Here is a 6,000-nt window from a genome sequence, read left to right as displayed (position 1 = left end):
GCAAGTTGGGGAAAGAGATGAGAGCCAATTAATCCAGATCCCTACACTGACAAAAACCTCAGATTCACTTTTGGCATCATCTGCAAAAGAACTTACACTTAGAGTCACTGTGCTACACCAGTGGAATTACACTTGATTCTGGACTATGGCACTTAGAGTCTACTTTGAATTAATATTGCTTTATATTTCTGCAATAACTTGTGAATAACATTATAAAATTACATTTTTGTGGTAAAAATATTAATTTGTTAAATGTAAACATTTTAAATATACCACAATATGTATCACACTGCTTTTTTTTAAATGAATTTATTTGTTTAAAAAATTTTTTTTATTTTTGGCTATGTTGGGTCTTCATTGCTGCGCGCAGGCTTTCTCTAGTTGTGGCGAGCGGGGGCTACTCTTCGTTGCAGTGCGTGGGCTTCTCATTGCGGAGCACAGGCTCTAGGCATGTGGGCTTCAGTAGTTGTGGCACGTGGGCTTCAGTAGTTGTGGCATGTGGGCTCAGTAGTTGTGGCTCATGAGCTCTAGAGCGCAGGCTCAATAGTTGTGGCGCACGGGCTTAGATGCTCTGCGGCATGTGGGATCTTCCCGGACCAGGGCTCGAACCCGTGCCCCCTGCATTGGCAGGTGGATTCTTAACCACGGCGCCACCAGGGAAGTCCTGTATCACACTGCTTTAGACCTTCTTCATATTTTCATTTATCAGGAGCTACAAAAAACAGAAGAATCCTGAGCTTCCTTTGACTTCCAGAGGCCCATATGCCTCAGTCAGGTTAATCTAATAAATAAAGGTGTGACGAAAGTAGACACTGAGCTTTCCTAACAACATCCCCGAGTTTGGCCATAATTGGGTATGATTCACTTCCTATTATCATGTTCCACATTATTTGTACATCTCAGGATCCATGTAGATCAATGAGGAGGAACTCATGCAATTATGGAAGTCACCCCCCTCTTCTGCACCTCCCTCCTGGAAAAAGGGAGAAAGATTAGCCCAGGGCAGGGCTTATTTTTAAATCTCGGACATGGGGCAACTCCAGAACTGTCTACTGCATCAATGAAACCAAAATGCAGACTTCCTGACACACAGCTATAACCTGATACATACACTCAAATATCATTCGAGCATGAGCAACCAGCAGAATTGTCTGCCAATCACCTCTTTAACTTGGCCCAGTGTTGCCCACAAAGCTGATGTTAATATACATGTGTATGTACACACATATACATTCATATATATAATATATATACATAGTCACACATATATATAATGAGATGAATTAACACTAATTTCTGAAATTTTGCTCCCAATTTCAGGTGATAGGGATGAAAGCTACTGTATCTTTACATGATGCAGTGAAACCCAGAGTCTAAAGGGCCACTTGGGGGTGGGGTTATTATTCATTTAATAAACCTTCATTATGATGTCCAGACACCCAGGATCTAGGAGCTGAATAAGGTAGCCCATGCCTATGAGGGGTTCACTGGGCGGTGGGATACACCAACTCCAATGTATGACCACAGAAAGTGCTGTTCTAGAGATATAAACCAGGTGCTGCTGTGTCTCCAAGGAGGAATGAATTGGGGCAATGAACTGAGGCTGGAGGAAGACTTCACCTAGAAGTGATATTCAGCAGGGCCTTGCAGAATGAGGAGATTATGAGAGCCAGACATGAGGAAGAAGATTTTAATCCAATTTAACAAACACGACTTAATCACCTACTCTCTACCCAAAATACTAAACTCTGTGCCTTTCTTGGAATAGATGCTCAGTAAACACTAGCTTTTGTGTTGCTAGGTGCAGACAGGGCCAGTAATAGCCAATAGAGCACCTTTATTCAATTAGAAAAGGCATCCCTCCTCTAGACATTCAGAGGTCAAAATCAGGGCTCATGACTTGGTGAGTCAGGCTAGATTTCAGAATCACTTACAGCTCCGCTTACCCCTCACACTAAGCTCTTGTGCAGAGTGAACAACCTTCTCAACTATAAGTGGCAAACCTGGGAACAGGAAACACAAAGATGAATAAGGCATGATCTCTGCCTTGAGGAGCTCATCTGGTAAAGGAAAAAAAAAACACATATGATATCATATAAGTGACATAATAAAGGTATGTGCAAATATGGGAAGGAGCAGCGAAAGGGAGATGTGATCAAAGACTTTAAAACAGGAAACATGGGACCAAGGCTGAATGCTCTTGGGCAGGTAGATTTACTTCTCTACCCCAATGGTTCTCTAGCCTAGAAGATCACCAGAATCACTTGAGGAACACTTAAGAAATGACAAACTCCTGCCCAGGGTAGGCCTCGGGTGGAGCCAGGAACCTTCATCGTCACAAGTTCCCCCAGGTGAGTGCTGGGTTAGGAACCACAGGTGTGAACCAAGCCCCCACTCAGCCTCTACTCTCCTAGCACCCAATTTCTCTTGGTGAAATAATAGTGTTCAGAACTTTCTCCCTACGATAAAAAGGAAATGAAAGTTCTGTGGTTGCTCAAGCTGACTGCCCAGGTGAAATTTCAGTTCTGCTTTAGAAAGAGAAAGGCCACCTGAGAAGTAAGATAACTGACACATCCAAGGGGTGGGCTATACAGGGTTGTATGAGCACTTTCGATCCACTAATACAGCTGCTACGAGGATGCAGGGAGAGGGAAGGGGCAGCCTGACCCCAGGAGTGACCCATGGGCAGGAGTCCTGACGATGAACCCTCGGAAGAAACTGTTCTGGTGTCTCTGAACCTGACTATGATGCCCACTCCCCCACTGTCAAGTCTTCCTTCCTGACGTCCTTGATTATGACCTTGAGCTGTGTACTTGGGGAATTCAGTGCTTGGGTTACCAAGCTGGAAGATGAAGCATGCTCCTGGGATACCAGCAAGGCAGGCTCACACACAAACACACATACACACACATGAAAAAAAAAAAAAGAATTTGACATATTTTTTTAAAAAGCTCTGATGCCATCATAAGAAAAAATAATATTTCCCCTTAGGTTTATTATGTTTTTTTGTGGGGTTTTTTTTGGCTGTGTTGGGTCTTTGTTGCTGTGAGCAGGCTTTCTCTAGTTTCGGTGAGCGGGGGCTACTCTTCCTTGCAGTGCCCGGGCTTCTCATTGCAGTGGCTTCTCTTGTTGTAGAGCACGGGCTCTAGGCGCGTGGGTTTCAGTAGTTGTGGCTCACGGGCTCTAAAGCGCAGGCTCAGTAGTTGTGGTGCATGGACTTAGTTGCTCCGCGGCATGTGGGATCTTCCCAGGCCAGGGCTCGAACCCGTGTCCCCTGCATTGGCAGGCAGATTCTCAACCACTGCGCCACCAGGGAAGCCCGGCAGGTGGATTCTTAATCACTGCACCATCAGGGAAGCCCAGGTTTGTTTATTATATGTTGTTCTTAGCTCAAATTACTTGTAGGAGTGGAGGTGGAACACGATTCTTTTTTGCTTTTTTTTTAATTAATAAACTTTACTTTTCAGAGCAGTTTTAGGTTCACAATTCAGTGGAAAGTACAGAGTTCCCATATGCCCCCTTGTCCTCATACAAACACAACCTCCCCACAATCAATATCCCCACCAGAGGGACTTCCCTGGTGGCACAGTGGTTAAGAATCCGCCTGCCAATGCAGCGGACACGATCCCTGGTCTGGGAAGATCCCACATGCCGCGGAGCAACTAAGTCCGTGCACCACAACTACTGAGGCTGTGCTCTAGAGCCCGTGAGCTGCGACTACTGAAGCCCATGTGCCTAGAGCCCGTGCTCCGCAACAAGAGAAGCCACCGCAGTGAGAAGCCCACGCACCGCAACGAAGAGTAGCCCCCGCTCGCCGCAACTAGAGAGAAGCCTGCGTACGGCAACGGAGACCCAATGCAGCCATAAATAAATAATAAACATTTTTAAAACGTTAAAAAAAAATATCCCCACCAGAGTGGTACATTTGTTACAATCGATGAACTTACATTGAATCAATGAACTTATATTGACACACCATTATCAAAGTCCATAGTTTACATTAGGGTTCACTCTTGGTGTTGTATATTCTATGGGTTTGGACACACACATAATGACATGTATCCACCACTGCAGTATTGTACAGAATAGTTTCACTCCCTTAAAAATCCTCTGTGCTCTGCCTATTCACCCCTTTTCCTTCCCCCAACTCCTGGCAACCATTAATCCTTTTACTGTCTCCATAGTTTTGCCTTTTTCAGAATGTCATATAGTTGGAATCATAGTATGTAGCCTTTTCAGATTGGCTTCTTTCACTTAGTAATATGAATTTAAGGTTCCTCCATGTCTTTTCATGGTTTGATAGCTCATTTCTTTCTAGAGCTGAATAATATTCCATTGTCTAGATGTACCACAATATATCCATTCACATTCTGAAGGGTATCTTGGTTGCTTTCATGTTCTGACAATTATTTGAAAAGCTCCAAAGCTCTATTTACAATAGCCAGGACATGGAAGCAACTTGTGTCCATTGACAGATGAATGGATAAAGAAGATGTGGCACATATATACAATGGAATATTACTCAGCCAAAAAAAGAAACGAAATTGAGTTATTTGTAGTGAGGTGGATGGACCTAGTCTGTCATACAGAGTGAAGTAAGTAAGAAAGAGAAAAACAAATACCGTATGCTAACACATATATATGGAATCTAAAAAAAAAAAAAAAAAAAATGGTTCTGAAGAATCTAGGGGCAGGACAGGAATAAAGACGCAGACGTAGAGAATGGACTTGAGGACACGGGGAGGGGGAAGGGTAAGCTGGGATGAAGTGAGAGAGTGGCATGGACTTATATATACTACAAAATGTAAAATAGATAGCTAGTGGGAAGCAACCGCATAGTACAGGGATATCAGCTCGGTGCTTTGTGACCACCTAGAGGGGTGGGATAGGGAGGGTGGGAGGGAGATGCAAGAGGGAGGAGATATGGGGATACATGTATATGTATAGCTGATTCACTTTGTTATAAAGCAGAATCTAACACACCATTGTAAAGCAATTATGCTCCAATAAAGATGTTTTAAAAAAAAAAGCTGCTATAAACATTCATGTGCAGTTTTTGTGTGGACATAAGTTTTCAATTCATTTGGGTAAATACTAAGGAGTATGACTGATGGATCATATATTAAGAGAATGTTTAGCTTTGTAAGAAAATGCCAAACTGTCTTTCAAAATGACTGTACCATGTTTCATTCCCACTAGGAACGAATGAGAGTTCCTGTTGCTCCACATCCTCACCAGCATTTTTGTTGTCAGTGTTTTGAATTTTGGCCATTCTACTAGGTGTGTAGTTGTATCTCATTGTTGTCTTAATTTGCAATTTCCTTGTAGCATATGTTACTGAACATCTTTTCATATGTTTACTTACTTACCATCTGTATATCTTCTTTGGTGAAGTGTCTATTCTGGTCTTTTGACCATTTTTTAATTGGGTTGTTGAGTTTTAAGAGTTCCTTGTATGTTTTGGAATAAAACCCTTTATAATATGTGTCTTTTGCAAATATTTTCTCCCAGGTTGTGGCTTGTTTTCTCATTCTCTTGACAGTGTCTTTCTCAGAGCAGAAGTTTTTAATTTAAGTGAAGTTCAGCTGATAAATTATTTCTTTAATAAAGCATGTCTTCAGTGTTATATCTAAAAAGTCATTGCCATACCCGAGGTCATCTAGGTTTTCTCCTGTGTTATCTTCTAGGAGTTTTATAGTGTTGCATTTTACATTTAGTTCTATAATCCATTTTTTTGTCTGCTTATTTTCCTTCTGATGAATTTCTAGTTTTTTAAATTAAAATACTGAACTGAGGGAAAACTCCACATCCCAGACAGACTGACTCCTAACATATACAAAAAAATAATGCTCTTAAGTGTTACATGTCTGGCTATGGTGACGTTTTTATATTTCTTTTCTTTATGACCCATTTTGAGTTAACTATTTGTGAAGGGTGTAAGGTCTGTGAGGTCTGTGTCTAGATTAATTTTATTGCCTGTGGGTGTCCAGTTGTTCCAGA

The 6,000-nt window shown here is 42.0% G+C and overlaps 1 long non-coding RNA gene across 1 annotated transcript in view; it reads right to left on the bottom strand.

Moving 5' to 3' along the window:
• Positions 1-343: 343 nt before the first annotated feature.
• LOC132370812 (uncharacterized) overlaps positions 344-6,000 on the bottom strand; it is a 41,586-nt gene continuing 35,929 nt past the window's right edge. The window contains exon 3 of the long non-coding RNA XR_009504703.1: positions 344-712. This is a non-coding gene — a long non-coding RNA (uncharacterized LOC132370812). The remainder of the gene's footprint in view (positions 713-6,000) is intronic.

Source organism: Balaenoptera ricei, chromosome 8 (genome assembly GCF_028023285.1).
Source record: "Balaenoptera ricei isolate mBalRic1 chromosome 8, mBalRic1.hap2, whole genome shotgun sequence".
NCBI classification, from domain to species: Eukaryota; Metazoa; Chordata; class Mammalia; order Artiodactyla; family Balaenopteridae; genus Balaenoptera; species Balaenoptera ricei.
This window is presented reverse-complemented; position numbering and strand designations above follow the sequence as displayed.